This window comes from Oryx dammah, unplaced genomic scaffold (genome assembly GCF_014754425.2).
Source record: "Oryx dammah isolate SB20612 unplaced genomic scaffold, SCBI_Odam_1.1 HiC_scaffold_13, whole genome shotgun sequence".
NCBI lineage: Eukaryota > Metazoa > Chordata > Mammalia > Artiodactyla > Bovidae > Oryx > Oryx dammah.
Window position 1 is genome coordinate 15,781,004 of NW_024070197.1, and position 27,721 is coordinate 15,808,724.

At 41.9% G+C, this 27,721-nt stretch overlaps 1 pseudogene; it reads left to right on the forward strand.

Moving 5' to 3' along the window:
• Window positions 1–918: 918 nt before the first annotated feature.
• LOC120872420 lies at window positions 919–17,790 on the forward strand (annotated as a pseudogene).
• Window positions 17,791–27,721: the final 9,931 nt, after the last annotated feature.

Genomic DNA, 27,721 nt, shown 5'->3' on the forward strand with positions numbered 1-27,721 from the left:
TTCTGGTTCCAGACAAGTTGGCAGAGGTTCATTTCTCCCTACCTCTCTCTGATATGGCCAACAAAAATTCTAGAAATAATACAACAGACATTTGTAAGAAGTCTGTGAAAGGTATAAAGTAGAAGCCTAAGTGACTTGGGACCTTGGGACTTGAGGAACAACACAGTGAACCAGCATGTCTCAACTGACCCAATGACAGGAGGTGGCCCACACCCACTGGCTCTCTAGCCTTCATCCAGCAGTAGAAGGCACTCAAGTAGGTGCTTTTCTCTCCCATGGGCTTTATCAGCAGTGACCAAGCAGGAGCCCCGCTGGCACTGGGCAGTCCAGGAAGAAAGTGCTCTCCACCCCTTCATGCCAGTATCTCCTACCCATAATCTAGCAGCATCATGCAGACACTAGGAAATTCTTTCAATTTCCACTGGTGGTGCCAAAACAAATTGGATGCAAGTGCAACCATAACTAGGGAAAGTAAAAAGACCAGAATAACACTATAAGTCTTCTGAAAATTAAATTGTCACTGGAACCACAGCACACAAAACTAGGCCAGGACCTGCATGCTAAACCTAGACATGGCAACTGCCTGCTAAAATGGAAGAGTTAAATAAGATCCAGAGTTTTTTTTTTAATCATAATATCTAAAATGTTCAGGATATAATAAAATAATCACACATCATAACAAAAACCAGGAAGGTCACACCTTGAATGAGAAGACAATCAACAGATGCCCACACTGAGTTGAATTAGGTGTTGGAATTATCTGATAAAGATGTAAAGTAGCCATCATAAAAATGCTTCATCAAGCAATTACAAATACTCTTGAGACTAATGAAAAAATAGAAAATTTCACCAAAGGTATAGAAAATATAAAACAATGGAAATGATAAAACTGAGAATGATAATAACTGATATTTAAAGACTCACTGGAAAGACTCAAGAGGAGGATGAATATGACAGAGGAAAGCATAAGTGACTCTGAAGATAAAACAATAGAAATTGCCCAATCGGGGGAAAAAAAAAAAATCAGAGTGGCTCTGGGAAGGAACTGGTTCGCGGGCACAGTGATGGCTGCGGGCGTCCCCTGCATGCTCGTTACTAGCTGCTCCTCCGCCTTCTCCGCAGACCAGCTGGTGCAACATATTCTTGGAACAGAAGATGCTGTTGTGGAAGTGACTGCCAATGATGCTGTGAGATTTGATCCCTGGACCATCGATAATAAATACTACTCAGCAGACATCAATCTGTGTGTGGTGCCAAACAAATTTCTTGTCACTGCAGAGATTGCAGAGTCTATCCAAGCATTTGTGGTTTACTTTGACAGCACACAAAAATCTGGTCTTGATAGTGTTTCCTCCTGGCTTCCTCTGGCAGAGTCATGGTTACCTGAGGTGATGGTGATGATCTTGGTTTGTGATAGAGTGTCTGAAAATGGTGTAAACTGACAGAAAGCTCAAGAGTGGTGTATCAAACATGGCTTTGAATTGGTAGAACTTAGTCCGGAAGAGTTGCCTGAGGAAGATGATGAATTCCCAGAATCTACAGGAGTAAAGCGAATTGTTCAAGCCTTGAATGCCAATGTCTGGTCCAATGTAGTGATGAAGAATGAGAGGAACCGAGGCCTTAACCATCTCAGCTCATTGACTGGAGCAAACCGTAGCATTGGATCAGCAGAGACCTGCCACAGAGACCTGCCCCTCAAAGCAGCCCTGTGTTCCAGCAGCAGAGAGGACCGAATGCCTCTTGGATCATTGAGGGGCTGCCTCTAACACAGTAGACAGGCAGGTCGATAGCATTGTGGATCCCATATTAGACCTAGATATTTAAGAACTTTCCAGTCTTACTACAGGTGGTGGAGATTTGGAGAATTTTGAAAGACTGTTTTCAAAGTTAAAAGAAAGGAAAGACAAGGCTGTGATGCTTCCTCATGAGCAAAGAAAGATGCATGCAGAAAAGGTGGCCAAAGCCTTCTGGATGGCAATTGGGGGAGACAGAGATGAAATTGAAGGCCTTTCATCTGAGAAAGAGCACTAAACTATTCATGCTAGGGCTTGCCTGACTAAGACCTGAGTGCTCTCTCCCTGAGATTCTTGTCTCCTCAACCCAGTCATCTTTTGCTGAAATTATCAGCATCATGTTGGCTGCCTGACTTGTTTATAGGGTCCCGTTAATTTTAGTTTTTAGTAGAGGGTAAAGTAGAAATCTCTTCTCCCTCAGTGTTGGGGTCCTTTAATGGACCGGGACCTCGTGGTCCGGAGTCGATGATAAGAAAGTGAAAGAGAGAGTCAGAGGGAGGGAGAGAGAGAGAGAGAGAAAGAAAAAAGAAAGAAAGACACAGGGACCCAAGCTCTTATGGAGCAAAGATGCTTTAATGATTTTTTGTGAGTATATATAGGCTGTAATACAAGAAATTTCTTTCAACAATTATAAAGATCAGAAAATCAAATGTACAGTAACCGTTACCAAGGGAACAAGGTCACAAGTTCAGGAGACAATCCATATCTCAAAAAGGGGGGCAAGACTAAGCAGTTTTGTAAAGAGAATGCTTACTAAAGGAGACCCAAGTCTGTCTCACACAATGACCTCAGTTCCTGGGAGCAGCCTGCTGTTCTACTTAAAAAGAAACAAAGGACTTGTGAGAAACAGCACGTAGGAATCCTCCCATTAAATACTCCCTGACATTTCCCCCTTATTTATTATAATATTTGTAAAAAGAGTTCCGACCATTAGAGTTTGTTAGTTTTAATAACCTTTGCATGAAAGCAATGGTAGATGACAAATATAATTGTCAAGACAATCACTAAAATTACAGTTCCAGACCCGATGCTGTGAGTAATGCTCTGAAATCATCCACGTGGGTCTAGCCCAGATAATTGATCAGCTAGTTGTTCAACTAAAGTTTTCAAATTAGTGGAAGAGGACAGACTTTTAGACAAGGTTTCAAATTTCTTTTTGTAAAAATTGCACATTCAAAGAGGCATTATCATATATGTTTTGTAAATGAAATTTGATTTGTTTCCAGTTGTAGGCACTATTATTGAAATGAACAGGAGTAACACAAAATTGAGTAGAATTCCAACCACATTTTAGCATCACCTGTTTTTGTACATCTGTTAATTGATCTCCAACCCATTTGATGGCTGTTTTAGTTCCTGTATTTCCTCTTGAATATCCTCATCTATCTGAGCCTGAGTGGCCCATATAGTATGGGCATCTTTAGTCCAATTTTGAATAAAATTATGTGTTTGAATTAAGGTTTGTAAAGCAATACCAGTGACAGCAGCATTGGTGCAAATAGCTATTAATCTCAAAATGCCAAAAATCAGCCATCCAATGAATCATTTAGAGCGTTGGAGCAATTTAGTAAGTAACCGGGAAGCAAGACCAGCCATGAGACCTTCTTCCCAGGGCCGGTGGAGATTTATTGGTAACCGCAGATTATGTCGAGATTGAAGAATCAAAAGGGAGTCATTTCTCAAGGAAATAGAGAAGTTAAGACAAGTATATAATTTACAATTTATGCAAGTTACAGAACATAAAGTCTTATTGAATTGTAAATTTCCTATAGCTATAACAAAAGGAAGTGGAACATAGGCTTGTATAAAGTATGATTGATTATAATGAAAGGAATAGTTTCTACGACTACAATTGGTCCCTGTGAAATGTCCAGTCCAAGTCCCAGGTTCCTCGGTGCTTGCAGCAGTTTCCAGATGTCTCATAGTTCAGGCCCAATCTGTTTATCAAGGACGATTCGAGGACGAGGAGGGGCCATTCTACCGTCAAGTCACCCAAGAGTCCTCTGTCATGGTAATGTTCCATTGTAGTATTAGTAACCTTCAATGCTACTTGAGTAATACAATCACCTACAGTGCTGTTAATATCATCTGAGCAGTTAGATAACCATATACCATGGGGTCCCCAATTGACAATTGTATGATTAGCCACAAACATTAATTTTCCTGATTTGGTCTGACATTTGTCCCATGAACAGGAATATATTTAAATTTCTTATGAGTAAACCCTTTGCATATTTATAAACGCTTTGTAAAGAACATTCTTTGTTCTTTCTTTAATTCTTTCCCTAAAGTTTCAGTAGCATAAACATGGTTCATGGACAAAGAAAGGGCAATAAATAATCCAAGCAGCATGTGGAAGTTCCTTTTTGGAGGCAGGACAAAAGCCCATGTTTGTTGATTAACATTAATAAATAATTTTGTTTGGCCCGTGCATAAGGGAAGGATTTCATAGCCTAGAGAAATGTTAATTAGCCTTCCTTCTTTCTCAGGATGAGAGGGCCCCTCCACGCTCCAAGGAGGGGGCATATGTGTTCAGCCATTAGTGGATATGATTGGTCCTATATCTGTCCATTCTATGAAGTGAAGTGAAGTCACAGTCGTGTCCGACTCTTTGCGACCCCGTGGACTGTAGCCCGCTCAGGCTCCTCTGTCCATGGGATTCTCCAGGCAAGAATACTGGAGTGGGTTGCCATTTCCTTCTCCAGGGGATCTTCCCAACCCAGGGTTCGAACCTGGGTCTCCTGCATTGCAAGCAGACGCTTTATCCTCTGAGCCACCAGGGAAGCCTTCGGTGAGCTATAACCTACAATAAAAAAAGGGGGTTAGGTATACAAGCCCAATAAGTGTGATCAGTCAAGTCAGCCTGAGTGGGGGAAGCAAAAGCAAGCAAAGCAAGCATCAGTTCAGTTCAGTTCAGTCGCTCAGTTGTGTCTGACTCTTTGTGACCCCATGTTTTGCAGCACACCAGGCTTCCCTGTCCATCACCAACTCCCGGAGTTCACTCAAACTCATGTCCATAGAGTCGGTGATGCCATCCTGCCATCTCACCCTCTGTCGTTCCCTTCTCCTCCTGCCCCCGATCCCTCCCAGCATCAGGGTCTTTTCAATGAGTCAACTCTTCACATGAGGTGTCCAAAGTATTGGAGTTTCAGCTTTAGCATCAGTCCTTCCAATGATCACCCAGGACTGATCTCCTTTAGGATGGACTGGTTGGATCTCCTTGCAGTTCAAGGGACTCTCAAGAGTCTTCTCCAACACCACAGTTCAAAAGCATCAATTCTTCGGCGCTCAGCCTTCTTCACAGTCCAACTCTCACATCCATACATGACCACAGGAAAAACCATAGCCTTAAATAGACGGACCTTTGTTGGCAAGGTAATATCTCCACTTTTCAATATGCTATCTAGGTTGGTCATAACTATCCTTCCAAGGAGTAAGCGTCTTTTAATTTCATGGCTGCAGTCACCATCTGCAGTGATTTTGGAGCCCAAAAAAATAAAGTCTGACACTGTTTCCATTGTTTCCTCATCTATCTGCCATGAAGTGATGAGACCAGATGCCATGATCTTCGTTTTCTGAATGTTGAGCTTTAAGCCAACTTTTTCACTCTCCTCTTTCACTTTCATCAAGAGGCTTTTTAGTTCCTCTTCAGTTTCTGCCATAAACATGGTGTCATCTGCATATCTGAGGTTATTGACATTTCTCCCGGCAATCTTGATTCCAGCTTGTGCTTCCTCCAGCCCAGCGTTTCTCATGATGTACTCTGCATAGAAGTTAAATAAGCAGGGTGACAATATACAGCCTTGACGTACTTCTTTTCCTATTTGGAACCAGTCTGTTGTTCCATGTCCAGTTCTAACTGTTGCTTCCTGGCCTGCATATAGGTTTCTCAAGAGGCAGGTCAGGTGGTCTGGTATTCCCATCTCTTTCAGAATTTCCCACAGTTTCTTGTGATCCACAAAGTCAAAGGCTTTGGCATAGTCAATAAAGCAGAAGTAGATGTTTTTCTGGAACTCTCTTGCTTTTTTGATGATCCAGCGGATGTTGGCAATTTGACCTCTGGTTCCTCTGCCTTTTCTAAAACCAGCTTGAACATCGGGAAGTTGACGGTTCACGTGTTGCTGAAGCCTGGCTTGGAGAATTTTGAGCATTACTTTACTAGTGTGTGAGATGAGTGCAATTGTGTGGTACTTTGAACATTTGGCATTGCCTTTCTTTGGGACTGGAATGAAAATTGACCTTTTCCAGTCCTGTGGCCACTGCTGAGTTTTCCCAATTTGCTGGCATATTGAGTGCAGCACTTTCACAGCATCATCTTTCAGGATTTGAAATAGCTCAACTGGAATTCCATCAGCTGCACTAGCTTTGTTCGTAATGATGCTTTCTAAAGCCCACTTGACTTCACATTCCAGGATGTCTGGCTCTAGGTGAGTGATCCTACCATCATGATTATCTGGATCGTGAAGCTCTTTTTTGTGCAGTTCTTCTGTGTATTCTTGCCACCTTTTCTTAATATCTTCTGCTTCTGTTAGGTCCATACCATTTCTGTCCTTTATCAAGCCCATCTTTGCATGTAACGTTCCTGTGGTATCTCTAATTTTCTTGAAGAGATCTCTAGTCTTTCCCATTCTGTTGTTTTCCTCTATTTCTTTGCATTTATCGCTGAGGAAGGCTTTCTTATCTCTCCTTGCTATTCTCTGGAACTCTGCATTCAGATACTTACATCTTTCCTTTTCTCCTTTGCTTTTCACTTCTCTTCTTTTCATAGCTATTTGTAAGGCCTCCTCAGACAGCCATTTTGCTTTTTTGCATTTCTTTTCCATGGGGATGGTCTTGATCCCTGTCTCCTGTACAATGTCACGAACCTCATTCCATAGTTCATCAGGCACTCTGTCTATCAGATCTAGTCCCTTAAATCTATTTATCACTTCCACTGTATAATCATAAGGGATTTGATTTAAGTCATACCTGAATGATCTAGTGCTTTTCCCCACTTTCTTCAGTTTAAGTCTGAATTTGGCAAAAAGGAGTTCATGATCTGAGCCACAGTCAGCTCCTGGTCTTGTTTTTGCTGACTGTTTTTGCTGAGCTTCTCCATCTTTGGCTGCGAAGAATATAATCAATCTGATTTTGGTGTTGACCATCTGGTGATGTCCACATGTAGAGTCTTCTCTTGTGTTGTTGGAAGAGGCAGTTTGCTATGACCAGTGCATTCTTTTGGCAAAACTCTATTAGCCTTTGCCCTGCTTCATTCCGTACTCCAAGGCCAAATTTGCCTGTTACTCCGGGTGTTTCTTGACTTCCTACTTTTGCATTCCAGTCCCCTATAGTAGACCGAGAGGGCCAGGCTGCTTCAGCACAGGAGCAGTCGAGAGGAGCTACCTCACGTCTGAGGTCAGGAGCTGTGGCCAAGATGAGCTACCCCACTTCCAAGGTTGGGGAGGCGGCCGAGAGGAGCTACCCCACGTCCAAGGAGCGGCAGCTGCGAGGGCGCAGGAGGGCCAAGAGGAGCTACTCCACATTCAAGGTCAGGAAGGGCGGCCATGAGGAGATACCCCTCGTCCAAGGTAAGGAGCAGCGGCTGCGCTTTGCTGGAGCAGCCATGAAGAGATACCCCACGTCCAAGGTAAGAGAAACCCAAGTAAGACGATAGGTATTGCGAGAGGGCATCAGAGGGCAGACACACTGAAACCATAATCACAGAAAACTAGTCAATCTGATCACACGGACTACAGCCTTGTCTAACTCAATGAAACTAAGCCACGCCATGTGGGGCCACCCAAGATTGGAGGGTCATTGTGGAGAGGTCTGACAGAACGTGGTCCACTGGAGAAGGGAATGGCAAACCACTTCAGTATTCTTGCCTTGAGAACCCCAAACAGTATGAAAAGGCAAAAAGGTAGGACACTGAAAGAGGAACTCCCCAGGTTGGTAGGTGCCCAATATGCTACCGGAGATCAGTGGAGAAATAACACCAGAAAGAATGAAGGGATGGACCGAAAGCAAAAGCAATACCAGTGTGGATGGGACAGGTGATAGAAGCAAGGTTCAATGCTGTAAAGAGCAAAATTGCATAAGAACCTAGAATGTTAGGTCCATGAATCAAGGCAAATTGGAAGTGGTCAAACAGGAGATGACAAGAGTGAACGTCGACATTCTAGGAATCAGTGAACTAAAGTGAACTGGAATGGATGAATTTAACTCAGATGACCATTATATCTACTTCTGTGGACAGGAATCCCTTAGAAGAAATGGAGTAGCCATCATGGTCAACAAAAGAGTCCGAAATGCAGTACTTAGATGCAATCTCAAAAACGACAGAATGATCTTTGTTCATTTCCAAGGCAAACTGCCGGGGTCCAGCCCTGGTGGATCCAGGGAATTTGAAGGTGGGGACGGCGTTGGCGTCCTTGGAAAAATACATATTTAATTACAGATAGAGAGGGATTAGAAACGGATAGTGTAGTAGGAAAATTAGTGGAGAAAAAGAGGCTGAATAACTTGGTTTATGTGGAATAGCATCCATGCTCCAGATGGGAATTCAGCCAGAGAAACGGGGAGCAAGAAAGAAGCAACATGGGGGAATCAGTCTTTCCGGAAACTGATCCCATTTTCTTTATTTTTAGGTTTGCTTATATACCTTTTGTTACACATAGAGATGAATACAGAGTCACGCGGGGGTCAGCAGTCCTGATCTTTATCAAAATCAGGCGCTTCACATAAAAAGGTCTTAGGGATTTTACATCATCTTCTGGCCATGAAACCTGCTGACACTTTATGATCCTTTCTTTCTGATAACCAAAAAACTTATTTCTTCCAAGGGTGTTTTTTCTTAAACCAGGCACCACCCTCCAAATAAAGTTACATTCCTATAGGGTGAGGGTGTAGTGAGTTACAATCAAGAAAGGAATTTATTTAACCCAAGGTTAACATGATTAATCTTAAAGGTTAATAGTTATTTCTCCTATATGTTAGTTATATTCATTATAAGGACAAGGAATATGGAGAAGCAGCAAACATCAGCCCAACAAATGAAAATCCTTTCACCAATGTTCCCCTTAAGATATATTTAGTCTTAAGATAGTGATAAAGTTACATTTTTACATAGCAAGGACACAGTGATTTATAACAAAATACAGTGATCTATTACAAAAGAGAAAATTCATTAACTCAAAAAGTCTAGTATTGCTAACCTTAAAAACTACTATATTTCCTTTTCTATATTCCAAATACATTGATTAATATATTCCCAGGTGCCTAAGGATATGGAGGCCTGGTGGCAATCATTGACTCAACAATGAGAAAAGCCCTATGCTAATTAAGACTCTCAAAATACTCCAAAACCCTCTGTGCTATTTATGGTTGAGAGGTAGTAAACAATCATGTGGGTAGTGGCAGGAGTATGGATAATCCTGTCACACAAGCTAGTCTGTCAGCAGAGAGGTTTGACCTGAAACACCCTTGTCACACCCAGGGCAGGGAATTAGCAGCAATTATTGGCACAACAAATGAAAAAACCTTTCACCAATATAATTCCTAGCCAACCCATTATACTAATAATTTCTAACCCCCCAAAAGATTTTGCCTTTAGTAAGTCTAAAACATCTCGTGCCTCTCAGGTTGGGAGGCTGTAAACAATCACATGTGGCCGGAGGAACCTATACAGGAGGGCTGGATAACCTTCAGAGGAGTCCGTAAGCTGAAACACTCTTGTCACGCCCAGGAATTTTTATTGCCTTGGAGCTGCACATTTACTCCTTCTCCGAGAGAAATGGTTATGGGGGAGAGCCCCCTGTAAAGTCAGAGGTGTAGGTGAGAGCATAAAACAGACTCTGGTTTTGGGGTTAGATGCTCGGGAACAGGGGGTTTCCTGAGGCTTGATCACGCCTTTGTATATGCCAAGCCTCCTTCCTCATGACCTTTGCCATGGGCGAAGTTCCTCACGCTGCCCCCCGGCAGCAAACCATTCAATATCACGGTAATCCAAACCTATGCCCCAACCAGTAACGCTGAAGAAGCTGAAGTTGAACAGTTCTATGAAGACCTACAAGACCTTTTAGAACTAACACCCAAAGCAAGCATAGCAAAGAAAAATATTTTCAGGATTCCGAGGCATTCCCTGTTGAGAAATCACATTTTCAGCTTGATTAGTAAGGGTTTTTATCTGTCCCCAGGTAGGGAGATCATAAGGTCAGTGACATCGAGTGCGGTGTTTTTTGGAAATTTTTAAAACCGCCATGGCTTGTATTGGAATTTCTTCCTCCTGGGTTTTTGTTGTTTCGTCTCTAATTTGAATGCTGGGGGCCCCCTTAGGTTGAATCTTCTGAAGAGGAAGCCATGTGTGTTCGTTGGATCCATCTGGAGAAATAAAAGCCTATCCCTTTCCCTGTAAGATCAGTTTCTTAGATTTCCATTGATTAGTTAACCCATCTTGATATCAAATGGGCAAAGGAAGGGAGGTGTCCTTTAATGTTTCAAAATGTTTTTCTGTTTTTGTCAAAATATCTCCTTGTGGTAAGTTTAAAAATTTTTTAATAAATAAAGCTATTATTAACAATAGTTATAGAAAGAAAGGAAAGTGATAATGATGAAAACATTCCTAGGAAATATTTCAGTCCAAAAATAAACATCTAGAGATCTGTTTGGGGACTGGTAGATAATATCCCCCAAGAGGACACTGAGAAGCTTTTATTTTAAATTAACCTTAACTCTTGACTATTTAAACGTTTCCTCTTAAATGTTGTTTCCATGAATTTGATTATTTCTGTGTCAAATGTATAAGCCATCATCTTGCTCAGCCAATGCTATTGTTCCTCCTTTTCATATATGTAAATCAAATAGATCCAGTTTTGGCTTTAAGTTAACTTCTTGGTCTTTGTTGACAACATTGATGTTGTTAGAGGTAGGTTTTTCTGGTTGATACAGTTTATGCCTCATGTTTAACAGATGGGACAGTCAGTGGCCCAAAGCAAGCCTTTGTAGATATATGTACCCATTTAAAAAATATTTTTTCATTAGGCCCAGGTGTCGGAGGCATAGTGTGTCTAATGTAGAGTTCATCAGCTCCAACCAAGCAACGTGTTAGTAAGCCAGTTTGTCTGAATTCCCATGAGGTACTATAGTCTTGTTGTCATCACTGACTAACTATGAAAATTTGGCTGTGGTTTTGAAATAATGGGTTGATTTCTTTCTCATTCAGTACATACATTTTTTCTGATATAAAGAGAAATGGGATCTGACTGTCTTAAGTGGTTTGTGTTATTTGGGGCAAAGGATTAGGAGCAAACATTCAAATATTTTTTTTCCTAAGTGAAATTATTGAAAAGCTGATGCAGAACAATTTGATAAATGAAATGTTGCTCATATCCAAATATATTTGACCTTGTCCTTGGAAAAGAAATGCAGCTTGGCACCTGTTGAATCTCTCTGTTCAGTGTGTCAAGGAAGATGATTATACTTACAAGACAGGCTTGAAAAGAAGGTGAATATTTTGCACTTTTGATATTCTTAGGAGCAAATAACTTATTCGGCAAATGGTGTCTTTTTTATGTTGTTTTTGTTTTGTATTGTGAAATAGGCATTGAAGTTGATGTTATTTTGTTTTAAGAATCTTACAGACTGGAAACAGAAATAAAGCTATATTCAGTTCAGTTCAGTCGCTCAGTCGTGTCCGACTCTTTGTGACCCCATGAATCGCAGCACGCCAGGCCTCCCTGTCCATCACCAACTCCCGGAGTTCACTCAGACTCACGTCCATCGAGTCATTGATGCCATCCAGCCATCTCATCCTCTGTCGTCCCCTTCTCCTCCTGCCCCCAATCCCTCCCAGCATCAGAGTCTTTTCCAATGAATCAACTCTTCGCATGAGGTGGCCAAAGTACTGGAGCTTCAGCTTTAGCATCATTCCCCCCAAAGAAATCCCAGGGCTGATCTCCTTTAGAATGGACTAGTTGGCTCTCCTTGCAGTCCAAGGGACTCTCAAGAGTCTTCTCCAACACCACAGTTCAAAGGCATCAATTCTTTGGTGCTCAGCCTTCTTCACAGTCCAACTCTCACATCCATACATTACCACTGGAAAAACCATAGCCTTGACTAGACGGACCTTAGTTGGCAAAGTAATGTCTCTGCTTTTGAATATACTATCTAGGTTGGTCATAACTTTTCTTCCAAGGAGTAAGCGTCTTTTAATTTCATGGCTGCAATCACCATCTGCAGTGATTTTGGAGCCCAGAAAAATAAAGTCTGACACTGTTTCCACTGTTTTCACATCTATTTCCCATGAAGTGATGGGACCGGATGCCATGATCTTCGTTTTCTGAATGTTGAGCTTTAAGCCAACTTTTTTACTCTCCTCTTTCATTTTAATCAAGAGGCTTTTTAGTTCCTCTTCACTTTCTGCCATAAGGGTGGTGTCATCTGCATATCTGAGGTTATTGATATTTCTCCTGGCAATCTTGATTCCAGCTTGTGCTTCTTCCAGCCCAGCGTTTCTCATGATGTACTCTGCATAGAAGTTAAATAAGCAGGGTGACAATATACAGCCTTGATGTACTCCTTTTCCTATTTGGAACCAGTCTGTTGTTCCATGTCCAGTTCTAACTGTTGTTTCCTGACCTGCATATAGGTTTCTCAAGAGGCAGGTCAGGTGGTCTGGTATTCCCATCTCTTTCAGAATTTCCCACAGTTTCTTGTGATCCACACAGTCAAAGGCTTTGGCATAGTCAATAAAGCAGAAATAGATGTTTTTCTGGAACTCTCTTGCTTTTTTGATGATCCAGCGGATGTTGGCAATTTGATCTCTGGTTCCTCTGCCTTTTCTAAAACCAGCTTGAACATCAGGGAGTTCACAGTTCACGTGTTGCTGAAGCCTGGCTTGGAGAATTTTGAGCATTACTTTACTGGCATGTGAGATGCGTGCAATTGTGCGGTAATTTGAGCATTCTTTGGCATTGCCTTTCTTTGGAATTGGAATGAAAACTGACCTTTTCCAGTCCTGTGGCCACTGCTGAGTTTTCCCAATTTGCTGGCATATTGAGTGCAGCACTTTCACAGCATCATCTTTCAGGATTTGAAACAGCTCAACTGGAATTCCATCAGCTGCACTAGCTTTGTTCGTAGTGATGCTTTCTAAGGCCCACTTGACTTCACAGTAGTTAAAGGCAATATATTTATTATATAAATATATATTTATATTTATACTTATTAATAGTTTAAAATCTCTTTAGTTTTTCTGTAAGAAAAAACTTTTTATAAGAGGAAGTTAATGTTCAGTAATTAATGTTTTAAAATCTTACTTTACTTGGAAATGATCTAGCTATTTAATAAACTTTTATTATTTAGTTTAGTATAAATCCAGAAACTTAAGTTACCCCAATCCTAAGAGATTATTTTAGATTATAATAAGATTATAATAATAGATTGTTCTTTTAAAAATATAATTATTTTAAATAGACTTTATCTAAAATTTTCATCTCATAATATATATATATATATATAGAGTTACCTTTTTGTTGACAAATTTAATTTACCTTAAACCTAGGCATAATAAAAGTATTATATAATGTTGATGACTTAAGACATGTCTTAATTAGATTAGCAAATGAGTGAATTTAAATAGAGCTCACTGACTTCATATTATCCAAAAACAAAGACATATATTGAGACATAGATAATTTTAGATAGACAGATAGTTTTCTATTTGAAATATCTTTTCCACTTTAAAATATCTTTTGATATATATATATATATTTTTTTTTTTTCCACCAATTTGTTTATGGCTGGAGTCCCAGATAGAGTGGGTTGTGTATCCCAAGGACATGTTAAGAGTTAACTTTAGGTTTTTTCTTAGGCCTGTTTTTGTTTTCCAGGTAGAACTGGAGCTCCAAAAAAGTATTTTAAGAAGTTAACCTTTTCTTAACTGCACATGTAAGAAGAACCAGTTTTGCAGTTTCAAAAAAGATTTTATTTTAATCAGTTTTCTCTGGAGTCTAAAGAATATCATGGCCATTCAGTGTCAAAAATATAATTTCTCCTTTTTGTAGTTATAGTATGTTATTAATGATATATGCATGAAGGAATTGCTTTCACACTGGATGTAAAGCCTTGGCTACAAAATTTTTGACAAATAGTAGGACTGTTTGAGGTAACATAGTCTATTGAAATCTTTTATGAGGCCCGATATGATTAGGATAAGGGAGAGAGAAAGTGAATCTCTCCTGGTCTAAAGGTGTAAAGGTATTGTCACGTGAGTGTATGTTCCTTGGTTCTTTGTCTCGTCCCAGCAAAGATTTGGAGTGACAGACATTAAAGCCCTCGGCGCGTCACAGCTCTTGGGTCTTGGACAAACCGTGTTATAGCTCTTAGGCAAATCAGTGTTATAGCTCCATTTTATTTAGAAAATAGCAGGAGAATCCATCCTCGAAGTGTGAGGGCATGCCAACCCAAAGATTTGAAGGGAAGAGAGTGGAGGAGCGCGTGAGGGAGAGAGAGAGAGGGAGAGAGAGAGAAAGAGTGCACACACATGGGAGAGAAAAATAGAGAGAAAGCGCTTTGGCTCCTTTTATATGTTTTTTCCTCCACCTGGGCCTGCCCTATGCAAATTGGGCTTAGCCAGGAGTGCTGTTTGTTCTACCTGAAGTCTTCACTCTGGTCCTCGGACCTTCCTTTGATCTTCCTTGTTTTTTAGCCACCTCCATTTTGGACTCCTTTTGCCTATTCTACCTACCTAACAGTATATTTAAAAAGCAATATTGTAAATCAGTAATAATAATGTGCCAATTTTGAGGAATAGTAGTAGGTGATGGGATCCCTGGTTGTAATGTATCCATAGGTTTCATAAATGCATTAACTTTTCTAAGGTCTGTTAAGAGATGCCATTTGTTAAATTTCTTTTTTGTAATAAAAATAGGAAAGTTCTAAGGAGAGTAAGATTCCTCAATATGTTTTAATTCTAATTCTATGTGTGTCTCTAAGTTCTTTGCCGCCGCCGCTGCTGCTGCTGCTAAGTCGCTTCAGTTGTTACGACTCTGTGCGACCCCATAGACGGCAGCCCATCAGACTCCCCCGGTCCCTGGGATTCTCCAGGCAAGAACACTGGAGTGGGTTGCCATTTCCTTCTCCAATGCATGAAAGTGAAAAGTGAAAGGATAAGTTGCTCAGTCGTCTCCGACTCTCAGCGACCCAATGGACTGCAGCCTACCAGGCTCCTCCATCCATGGGATTTTCTATTATTCTTTTGTAAGGGGCCATTGCTCTGTCCAAATAGGCTCGTCATTCTTCTCAGTTATTTTAATAATTGCTTTGTTTGTTAAATGAGTAGTGGCCCCTAGGAAAAATGTGGAATGTATGTCTGAGTTTGCCATTGCATAAGTAAGTCTTTTTCTATTAAATTAAGGGGTGCATTTAACATATAAGGTCTTAATGTTGCAGGCTGGCCTTTTGGTCCTTCATATGGGTAGATGTGAACATTTTGATAAATTTCTTGTACTTTGGTTTGAGAAATTCCTGCAATTTGGTAAGAGACCTTTTGTATAGACCAGGATTTGGGCCATAAGTGTTTGGAAATAATAGTAATATTAGATCCAGTGCCAAAGAGACTAGAAAATCTTTTACCATTAATTTTGATATTTATATTTGGTTGGGCATATTCAGATACCAATGATGTCCATAAGGATTGTTTTTGATCTGTACTGCTGAATCCGCCCGTTCGTACATTATTAGAGGAGTTAATAGAAATGTAAGGCAAAAGAAGTAATTGAACAATTTTGTCCCCCTTTTTTAATTGCCATAGAATCTGAGATGACATCATAATTTGATGTCATCTCTCCTTTATAATTTGAATCAATTATTCCAGGGTGAACAGTAATTCCTTTAGAAGCCAAACTAGATCGACCAAATAAAAGACTGAAGGTTTGTGGGGGCAGGGGTCCAAAAAGTCTGGTAGGTACTCCAGAAGGGACTGCTTGAGGGTAAAGGAAAAAATCATTTAGGGCTGGTATATTGATGGCAGTATTGCTGGATGTTGAGGGTTTGAGGGAAAAGATAGAATTTGCCCCTGGTTTTTGTTGTAGGGGACCTGGGGTTTCCCCTGTTTGGAGTTTCCTGGAATAGGTTTTCCTTCAATATCAAGTTTAGATTTACAATCTTTGGCCCAATGCATTCCTCTACAGCAGCAAGGGCAAATTCTTGGAGGTTTTTTTTATTGGATTTGTTAGGGCATTCCCTTTTTAAATGGTTTTTATCTCGACATGTAAAGCATCCTTTATTTCCCTTTCTAAAGGTAGCAGCCATTGTCTTAATTAGCATTTGCATCTTTTGAGTTTCTGATCCTAGATTGCGATAAGCCTTCAAATAATCAATAATAGTCCCAGTCTCACAAATTGGAGCAATAGCTCTTTGACATTCCTGATTTGCATTCTCATAAGCAAGTAATTTCTCTAGCTGTTTCTTGGTTTCTTCTCCGATTACAGTACAGGAAATAGTTTCTAATCTAACTAATCCGGTCCCATCACTTCATGGGAAATAGAAGGGGAAACAGTGGAAAGTGTCAGACTTAATTTTTTTGGGCTCCAAAATCACTGCAGATGGTGACTGCAGCCATGAAATTAAAAGACACTTACTCCTTGGAAGAAAAGTTATGACCAACCTAGATAGCATATTCAAAAGCAGAGACATTACTTTGCCGACTAAGGTCCGTCTAGTCAAGGCTACGGTTTTTCCAGTGGTCATGTATGGATGTGAGAGTTGGACTGTGAAGAAGGCTGAGCGCCGAAGAATTGATGCTTTAGAACTGTGGTGTTGGAGAAGACTCTTGAGAGTCCCTTGGACTGCAGGGAGATCCAACCAGTCCATTCTGAAGGAGATCAGCCCTGGGATTTCTTTGGAAGGAATGATGCTAAAGCTGAAACTCCAGTACTTTGGCCACCTCATGCGAAGAGTTGACTCATTGGAAAAGACTCTGATGCTGGGAGGGATTGGGGGCAGGAGGAGAAGGGGACGACAGAGGATGAGATGGTTGGATGGCATCGCGGACTCGATGGATGGGAGTCTGAGTGAACTCCGGGAGTTGGTGATGGACAGGGAGGCCTGGCGTGCTGCGATTCAAGGGGTCGCAAAGAGTCGGACACGACTGAGCGACTGAACTGAACTGAATCTAGCTAAAAAATTAGCATAACTTTCATTAGGTTCCAACAAAGAAAAGGCTTTTGGAGTTGTGCCTGTTGGCGGAGGAGGAGCATTTGGAGCAGCTGGGGCAGGGCTAGTAAGAAAATTTTGAAATATTTTATGTTGTTCTAATTGGGCCTTTTGTAAAGTTTCATCATCTAGTTCATATTCATGCAATAAGTGTTCTGTCGTCGAATATTAGGAGGGCTAGATTTTACCTTGAAATGGCCAGAAATCAATTGGAATATTTTTTCCTTGCTTGGCGGCTCATTCAACATTTTCTTTGACCTGGTGCCAAATTTCTAAATCAAAACTGCATTTATCAGGGAACCAAGGATTATATTTAATCATTGTTTGAAAGTAAGCCTCTATTCATTGGCGCGAAACCAAAAGTCCTTGAGCTTTAAACAAATGGTGAAGTAAAGTAGAGAAATAATGGGGCTTTTCAGCCATTTGACCCGTGTCTTAGTACTTAGCAACCTGACCTCCTGGAGTCACTCTGTCCAAAATGCCATGAATACCAGTGTCCGTGTTCTGGGCGCCACTTGTTGGGGTTCTTTAATGGACCAGGACCTGGCGATCCAGAGTCGACCATAAGAAAGTGAAAGAGAGAGCCAGAGGGAGGGGGAGAGAGAGAAAGAAAGAAAGACACGGGAACCCAAGCTCTGATGGAGCAAAGGTGCTTTAACGATTTTTCTGTGAGTATATATATATATAGGCTGTAGTACAAGAAATTTCTTTCAACAATGATAAAGATCAGAAAACCAAATGTACAGTAACCGTTACCAAGGGAACAAGGGATAATAATGGTCACAAGTTCAGGAGACAATCCATATCTCAAAGAGGGGGGCACAACTAAGCAGTTTTGTCATAAAGAGAATGCTTACTAAAGGAGCTGTACAGATTATGGGCCAGCCACTGGCCCTCGGGTTAGTCTCTAGCTTAAAAAAAAAAAAAAAACATCTAGGTATTTCATCTGAAATACAGTATCTGACCTCTTGGTAGAAAGTATTGAGAAACCAGTGTGAATTTTTAGACTATAATAAATGATGCAAAGGTTTACTACTCTGGTGGGGATAAAAATAAACCCTTCTCTACCAAGTTGTGGGCAGGAGTGGGGGTGGGGCATGGGTAAGAGAAATTTAAGGAATTCTCTGTATAGGCCATTGAATTAGTATGATCCTAGCCTGAGATTTTTGCATTAGTATTACCATGTAGAAACTTTTATTTCTTAGAGTTTGCTACTTGAGATGGCAGGGATGTGTTGTCACAGTTGATACCCTCAGAACAAGGGAGGTTTCCTCTTCTCTCTCTGATCGCCAGAGATCACTGCCAAAATAGTAACACTTAAGTAGGACTTGATGGGAAGGCATGTTCAGCTCCAGGGAAACTGATCTCCAAGGGGGAAAGTTTCCAGAAGAGTGGGAAATAAAGCAAATGAAACCCTTATTTCTGTTTGTATAGGGACTACGTAATGCATGTCATGAGCCTTCAGTCTGTCATGGCTCTCAGCTGGCTCAGTGCACACGAGCTGAGAACTGCTGCTGGCCTGGTGTGGCTGTGAACTGCATAGGTCACCAGCAGAAACAAATTTCAGACCTGTCTGTGCAATACCTTTTCAGCACTGCAGAACCTGCTACAGGTGGCAGAAGGAACAGAATGCTCCAGGGTCCTGGCCAGAGTGGCCACATGATGAAAGGTTTCGGTGAATGGGATGTTCAGGGAGAGCCATTCCAGGGAACATTGGAGGCTGTCTTCCTTGATAACTTTTTCCTTTTTCTTTAACTATTCTGAGGGTCTTTGAGACTGTAGTTTACCACCATTCCAGCACTGTTTCTTTGAGGTGACTGCATTGGCCATTGATGGGGAGTGTAAGGAAAGTCAGCTCTGGGGTTGCACAATGAAAGGTGGAACAAGTTTTTCTTAAAATATGAAAGGTTTCAGAGAACACATTAGGTCATGTGGTTTGGGAAAACAGACTATAAAAAGCTGTGAACTTGATCTTGAGGATTAAACAAAGCCAAGTGATTAAAATGTGATTTATTTATTAAAAACAAAAGACAAAATCAGAAAAAAAAATCAATGGGAAAAAAGAACTACCAAATCCCTTAGAGAACCTGCAGGACAATTACGCAAAATCTAACATTTGTATCACAGAAGGAGAAAAAGAAAGAGCAGGGCTGAAAAGGTATTTGAAGAAGTAATGACTAACCCTTACCAAATTTGGCAGAAGATATAAACCTACAGATTCAAGAAGCTAAACAGAGTAAATCCAAAGAAATACACACCAATTACCTTATGAAAGGGATTCCCTTGTAGCTCAGTCGGTAAAGAATCTGCCTGCAGTGCAGGAGACCCGGATTCGATTCCTGGGTTGGGAAGGTCCCCTGGAGAAGGAAATGGCAATCCACTTCAGTATTCTCGCCTGGAAAATCTCATAAAGAGAGGAGCCTGGTGGGCTGCAGTCCATGGGGTCGCAAAGAGTTGGGCACGACTGAGCAACTAACACTTACCTACTTACTTTATGAAAACTAAGGCAAGAAAGATCTTGAAAGCACTAGAGACAAATGATACATTATCTACAGGGAAACACTGATCAATTTACAGTGGGTTTTTCATCTAATACCATTGAGAAGAAAGCATGACATCATATTTTTCAAGTGCCAAGAGAAAAGAATTGTCAACTGTGAATCCTATAGCCAGCAAAACTACCCTTCAGAAATTAAAGGGAAATAAGTTTTAGGTGAAAAGCTAGTGCAGTAGAAGAGCTGTTAAAGAATGGGTAAAGGAAGTTCTCCAAGCTCCAAATGATACCAGAAGTCTCAGAACTTCAGAAAGAAAGAATAACAGAATGGGTAGATATATTATCTTTCTCAGGACTAAATACATTACCTTGCTCATGAGTTTTTAAAATCAATTATGGCTGGAGAAAAAATTATATCATTTGATGTGGTGCTTACTGTAGATGGAGGTGATACTTGAAACAATTATATTTTTTACAGTGAAGAAGGTGAAAGAACCTACATGGAAGTAAAATTTCAGCACTTCAATCAAAGTGGTAAATATTGAGCAATAAGTTACATATTCATTTGTAATACCTGAAGCAAGTGGTAAGAAATTTTATCCAAAGTAATGGAGAAGACCCTTGAAAGTCTCTTGGATGGCAAGGAGGTCAACCTAAAGGAAATCAATCCTGAATAGTTATTAGAAGGACTGATGCTGTTGCTGAAGCTCCAATACTGATGCGAAGAGCTGACTCATTAGAAAAGATCCTGATGTTGGGAAAGACTGGAGACATGAGGAGGGGACGACAGAGGACAAGATGGTTGGATGGCATCACCAACTCAGAGGACATGAGTTTGAGCAAGCTCCAGGAGATAGTGAAGGACAAGGAAGCCTGGGGTGCTGCAGTTCATGGTGTCCCAAAGAGTCGGACACGACTGAGTGATGGAACAACAACAAAAAAATGTACCCAAAAAGAATATAGGGGATTCCCTAGGGGTCCAGTGGTTAAGAATCCACCTTCTAATGCAGGGGGACACAGGTTCGATCCTACATCAGTCACGTAAGATTCTACATGCCAAGGGGCAACTAAGCCCACGAGCCACGACCGGAGAAGCCAGTGCCCTCACCTAGAGAAGTCTGCATGCTGCAAGGAAGAGCCAACACAGCCAAAAAAAAACAAACTACAAATCAAGATGGAATTATAAGAAATGCTCATGTTAACCCATAAGAACATAAGAAAAAAGACAAATGAGAAACGGAGGGGCCAAGTGACCTTAGGTTCTTAACCAACAGGGCATTTGCATTTTTAAAAATCTTTAAATATTTATGTAAATTTCAGATATGTAGTTCCCATGGTCTATATTTATTCATATCTGGCTAAGACATGTATGTTGTGTATCATAACAAAATTTGACTGAACCTAAAAATATTCAACTGTTATTTCTTCTAGAAAAGGTCTAATGAGCACAGAGACCATTGATCTGAGCTGTATACTTGAAGTATAACAAGCATATCCATTTTAAATGACCAGGCAGCCTGAGTCTCCCACTCTGCCTCTGCAAAGTGTCCATACTAACCTCCAGGGACTTCTCTGGTGGTCTAGTGGTTAAGAGTCCACACTCCCAATCCAGGGGTCCTGGGTTCAATCCCTTGTCAGAGCACTAGATTCCACGTGCAGCTACAAAAATCAAAGATCCCACATGCTGCAACTAAGACCCAGTGCAGCCAAATCACTGATAAAAATAAAATAAATAAATATTAAAAAATATATATATACCACTCTCCATTAACGCTATGGAAAGGACAACTTCTATAACAGACAGAACTGGACCCCACAAATCTCTTTCACTCCTCCAGATCTTCACTTATTTCTCCATTCCATTCAATCAGGAAATAATTGTTAAGTACTCACAGTGAGCCAGGACTATACCAGGCCCTGGGGATTCACTAATCAGCAAAATAAACACATCCCTATTCAGATCCAGGAGGTCAAAAAAACAATTACAAGATGATATGAGTGTATTTGGGTAAAGGAATTACAGGGTTCTGGGAGGGAACTCAGCTCTCTGAGTTCTCAGTCTTAAAGGTTTTCCAAAAGCTTCTCTTCACAGGGATTACATCAGTTCAGCTTTGAAGTATTAAGTTAGATATTTTTGCCCAGTAGCCGCTGCCTTTCCTTGCCTTTCAGAACCATCTATGGCTGAGGGAGAAGGGCAAGGCTCGGGCAGGAAGTTGCCATGTGCCTGTAGTTCACCTATTCAAAGAAGAGAAAAAGGGTATTATCTTTGGCTGGGAGGCATTCTTTCAACTTCCTGGATTGTGTCATGTTTCCACCTTAGGTAGGAGAACCCGCTCTACAGAGTCCAGGTGTTAAAGAGTTTCAACATTTGATCACAGTTCCTGAGAATAGCAATGAATATTTATTCATTCCTCATCACAGTCAGTAGCCGCCACAGCTCTGACTCTCACTGTCGAACACGAAGTGTCCCTTTGAAAGTCTTCAGTGCTGTTGGTGGTGGAGTCATTATCATGTCTGACTCTGCAACGCCATGGACTGTAGCCCACCAGGCTCCTCTGTCCGTGGGATTTTTTCAGAGCACATGTTTATTAGTTTCTTCAGACACAGCACATGCCAAAGTGACAGGGCTCACATCACTCTTCTGTTTTCCCTAAGTCCCCTCAGAATTCTTATTTCCCATCCCCAGAATATTTCTGAAAAAAATTAAATACTGGTGAAATAAATCCAAGAAAATCTATATAAATGGGAAAAAGAATGTTTATGTTGCTGCTTTTTTAATCTTTGTCTTATTAGCCCGCCAGGCTCTTCTGTCCGTGGGATTCTCCAGGCAAGAATACTGGAGTGGAGTGCCATGCCCTCCTCCAGGGGACCTTCTCAACCCAGGGAGCAAACCCACATCTCTTAGGTCTCACTGCGTTGGCAGGCAGGTTCTTTACCACTAGCACCACCTGGGAAGCCCCAAAATGTTTTTGGATTAGATGAATTCAACACAGGAAAAAAAAAAAAAAGGCCAGTCACAAAATGTTATAGATTGATGAAATGAACCACTTTAAAATTAAGAATTTTTCATTATTAAAAAAGTGAAAGTGATAAGAGAGAATTCCTTGGCAGTCCAGTGGTTGGGACCTGGTGGTTTCACTGCTGTGGATTCAATCCCTGGTCAGGGAACTAAGATCCCACAAGCCATGTGGTTTGAGCCAAAAAAAGAAAGAGATAAATTTTGAAAAGGTAAATCACAGAGTGGGAGAAAAAAAGCAAAATATATAACCAATAATTGACTTGTACCCAGAACATATAAACAATTCATACAGATCAATAAGAAAAAAGACACCTAATTTTTAAAAATGAGCAGACTTGAACAAGCACATCACTAAAATCACCAATTGCAAAGAGATTCTAATTGCCAATAACTATGTGAAAAGTTCTCAACCTTGTTAAAAGAACAAAGAAATGCACATTAAAACCACAACCCAACATCACTACACCTCTAGAATGGCTAAAATTATAAAGTCTAACAAGGCCAAATATTGGTGAAGCTAAGGAGCAACCAGACCAGTCATTTATGGGAGTTGAAACTGAAACACGTTTGGTAGCATCTACTAAAGCCGATCCCAGTGACCCAGCAATGACCATTGGGAACTCCACAGCACATCCCAACAGAAACTGCACGGGTGTCAAAAGATAGAATTCATTAGCCCAAAGTGGAAACCGTAGAATGGGGAAACATGTAGTGATTTTTAAACAAGCAAGTATCATATGGCAATGAAAATGAACTACAGTTATGTACATAGGATAATACTGCATGCAAGAAGCCAGACACAAAACAATATGGACATTTCATTTGTGTAAAGTTCAAAAACAGAGTCCACTGGTGAAGACTGTGAGCTCCCAATGCAGGGGGTTCGGGTTCCATCCCTGGTTGGGGAACTAAGATACCACATGCCTTATGGCTTGGCCAAAAAAGAAAAGGGGGAAAAAAAAAAACCCAGCAAGCTAAATAATCTGTGGTGTTTGAAGTCATAACAGTGACTCCTTAAGATCCCTGGGTCAGGAAGATCCCCTGGAGAAGGGGATGACTACCCACTCCCGTATTCTTGCCTGGAGAATCCGAGGAGCAGAGGAGCCTGGCAGGCTACAGTCCATAGGGTCGCACAGAGTCAGACACGACCGAGTGACTGCAGGCACGCATGGCAAGCAGGGAGTGGGCAGTGATTAGGAAGGGAAATTCAGAAGGCTCTGGACTGCTGAAAATATTCTTTCTTGACCTGGATGTGGGTTATAGCGATGTAGTCATTTTTAAATAATCCAATGAGCTGCATACATTTATGATTTGTGCACTTAACAATATGTGTATTTTATTTCAAGAGGACATTAAAAATATTCCCACGAATCAAATTAGAATGGTTTCTACAAGGGGACCAGGAATAGAAAATGGGTATAAAAGAGAATAGGTAGGTAGGTAGGTATGGGTGGCAGATAGAGTTTTCTAGAGTTTTATCCTGTCTAATATAGACATAAGTTACAGGTGGTTATTTAAATTTAATTTTAAATGGATTAATTAAATTAAAAATTCATTTCCTCCATTACATTAGTCACATTTCGAGAGCTCAATAGAGGAACTTCCCTGGTGACCCAGTGGCTAAGACTTTGAGCTCCCAACGCAGGGGGCCCAGGTTCAACCCCTGGTCAGGGAACTAGACACACCTGCCACTACTGAGAGTTTGCACTGCTACAACTAAAGGTCCCTCACGCCACAGCAAAGACAGAAGATCATGCATGCAGCAACTAAGACCCAACATAGCCAAATAAATAAATAAAAGAAAAAATGTTGACAAGAGCTCAGTATATACATGGAGCTATTGCCTACCACACTGGACAGCCCACAACACAGAAGTTTCATCATTACAAAAATAGTATAAGTGGACACAGATAAGATCTCCTGGAGAGGACTTCCCTGGTAGCTCAGTGGTAAAGAATCTACCTGCCAATGCAGCAGAGGCAAGTTCCATCCCAGGTCTTGGAAAATCACACGTGCTCTGGAGGAACTAAGCCTGTGAGCCACAACTACTGAGAGCCTGTGCTCTAGAGCCTGTGCTTTGCAACAAGAAAAGCCACTGCAGTGAGAAGCCTGTGCATGGCAACTAGAGAGCAGCCATGACTCCCCGAAACTAGAAAAAAAAACCCCACATAGCAGTGAAGACCCAGCATAGCCGTAAATATATATATATACTTAAAAGCAAAGACATCACTTTCCCAACAAATGTCCGTATAGTCAAAGCTATGGTTTTTCCAGTAGTCATGTACAGATGTAGGAATTGGACCATAAAGAAGGCTGAGAGCTGACAAATTGATGCTTTCGAATTGAGGTGCTGGAGAAGACTCCTGAGAGTTCCTTAGACAGCAAGGAGATTAAGCCAGTCAATTCTAAAGGGAATCAACCCTGAATATTTACTGGAAGGATTGATGTTGAAGCTGAAGTTCTAATACTTTGGTCACCTGATAGGAAGAGCTGACTCACTGGAAAAGACCTTGATGCTGAGAAAGATTGAAGGCGGGAGGAGAAGGGAGTGACAGAGGATGAGATCTTTGGATAGTATCACTGACTCAATGGACATGAGTTTGAGCAAATCCGAGAGATAGTGAAGGACAGAGAAGCCTGGTGTGCTGTAGTCCACAGGGTTGCAAAGAGTCGGACACGACTTAGTGACTGAACAACAACAAAAAGATCTCCTGGAAAAAAGGCAGTTAGAGAAATAAGCAGAAAGAGAATCTGAGGAACACCAATGTTAAAAGAGTTATTGTAGGAAACAGACCAAAGTAACACAAGATCCAGAAGAAAGTGATATGGAAACCAAGGCATTCGAAATTTTTAAGGAGGACGTGTTTGTGTCAAATGTTACAGAGGAGCTACATTGGAGGGTTTAGCAGAAAGATTTCAATGCACATTGGAAGTCAGATTGTGGTGGGTCGGAGAGACATGGGTGGGGAGGTGCAGAACAGGACCATAGATGTAGCAGGTCTGAAGTTTCAAGAAGGTAAAACAATAAAGGGAGTTCCTGTAAAGCAAGGAAGCGGATGGCCAGTGCCACGTAGGAGGAATAAAAGAGGTTAGCCTTACCTCGGGTTCTCGGGAAATGACACATGCGGAAAAGGATATCTAGATTCCAGGCCTGGAGTTAGCAGGTAGAATATGATGAAGAGTGGAAGGAACTGCACCGGCAAGATGAAAGTTGCCAGAAGTGGGGCATTAGGGCTTCAGACAGCCCTGCCAAGAGTGTGGACTTGCATTCACAGGGACAGAGAGGCATGGAGTGTTCTTGAGCAAAAGAGGAAGAAGGTCAAGTTTGAACCTCAGGGAGCTTAGTGGCAAGATGGAGGAATCCCCAAGGAGGTGTAAAGACCCCTTGTGGGATCCAGAGCATGAAAGAATGAAGTTCAACATTTCCAGCAATTTTGACCTCCTTGATCTGAATGTACTCTGAATTGAGCTGCAGAATAAATTCTCTCCACCTGTGCTCCGGATCTCCAAAACTCAGACAAGCCAGAGGGACCCAGGGGTCTCCAATGGTATGTATGACCGACACAGATCTGCCTGCAACAGAGCCTGTCAGCAGGGAGAGGCCAGAGGCTCAGACACACAAACAACCCCTTGTCTGGGCTCAGCCCAGGACTGCTGGTGCAGGACGGATGTGATTTCACTGACCGCAAGGAACTGCCTCCACAGGTTATCTCGGGGATAACCGGTGGGGTTTCTGAGAATTTGATATGACATGGAGTAAGCAGCATCAGGGCATAATGTGCGTCATAGCCTACCCCCCTCCAGACACACCTACGGCATTCATACCCCTTGGGCTCTGAGATGAGGGAGAAGGTCCCAGGGGTGTCACATCCTAAACTGGGGGGACTTTCCACCACCACCTCACTTCTGGAGACTCTGTCTGCAGAATGCAGCCACGGATTTGGATGGGGGAAGGCTCCTCTCTGGGTTAACCAGGGGAGACCTCAAGGCTTAGAAACTGATTTGAAGAACCACCTTGGGTCTTAGCCTAATTCTCTGCCCCTCAGCCCTTATTTCTCTGGATGTCTCAGGCTAAATGAGGGGTATCTATCTGATATAGAAATGATTTGACATCTTTGTTTGCAAATAGCTGTTTCCTCCTCAGGACTCGCAGCAGCCCCTCCTCCCAATCCTTTCCCTCAGGACCCAGGAAGGCCACCACACAAAGCTCTCATTCCCCATGCATTCCCTCACCCCTGCCTGTTTCTTGATACCTTTGGCTTTCATGCAGTCTCTTGTTTGCTCACCTCATTTTCCTGGTTTACTTTGGGTTCCAGTCAACTGTGAGTCTTTATCTCTCCATCTGGGAGCCTGCCCTGGGTGGGAGCTATGACAGCTCCCACCCACCCTGGCCGCCTGGAGGCCCAGGCCTTGTGATAAGGGAGAAGTTATGGGGGCAGCAGCTGCTGGGGTGTTGTCTGAGAGGACAGCCAGACTTTGCAGCTGCTGTTCCCAGGGAGACTCGCCAGCAAACTATGAGTGCTGAGGCTGGGAGGAGGAGAGCAGGGCGTGGGTCAGACCAGCCCCTCCGGAGGAAGAGATTCCATTTCTGAACACCCACACCTCCTCTCATCTGTCTCTGCTTCTGCTCCCCTAGATGTGACCTAGAACCCTATCTCCCATCCCAGGCAGATTTTGGGTTGATGGGGGCACCACATCACCCAAAACTTGTTCAGCTAGACCCTTCTCAGGAAAATAAAACAAAACACCTTCCAGAAGACAAATTCTCCAGAAAGCAGAGCCCAGTGTCTACGTGGAACCAGGAAACAGTGGCCTCCATTGTTCTTTGCACACAGCTCAAGCCCCTGCATCCCACCTGCTCCCCACCTGGGGCCACACCAGATGAGCCTGCCTCACCCCCCACAGTCCTTAAGAGTTTACAGAGTGTCCTCTGGGAGACAAATAAGCCCAGTGAGGCTACTTCTGATGTTCCCATTTTGCAGATTAGGTACCCAGGAGACCCTGTGGGTTTGGGGGTGGAGGTATTGTGTCCCACTCCACAGCCCTGGGTCAAGTGCTCAGATTCCTGCCCACCCGATGCCTGACCTCCCCTGCCCCCGCCTCGAGTGACTGGAAACAGGATATGGGTAGCTGGGGGCCAGAGAAGAGCTTGGGGGTGGGGCGCTGGGGACCCGGATGTGAATCCTTCACTATTGTTCCTGGCGGAGCCAAAAGGAAAAAAAA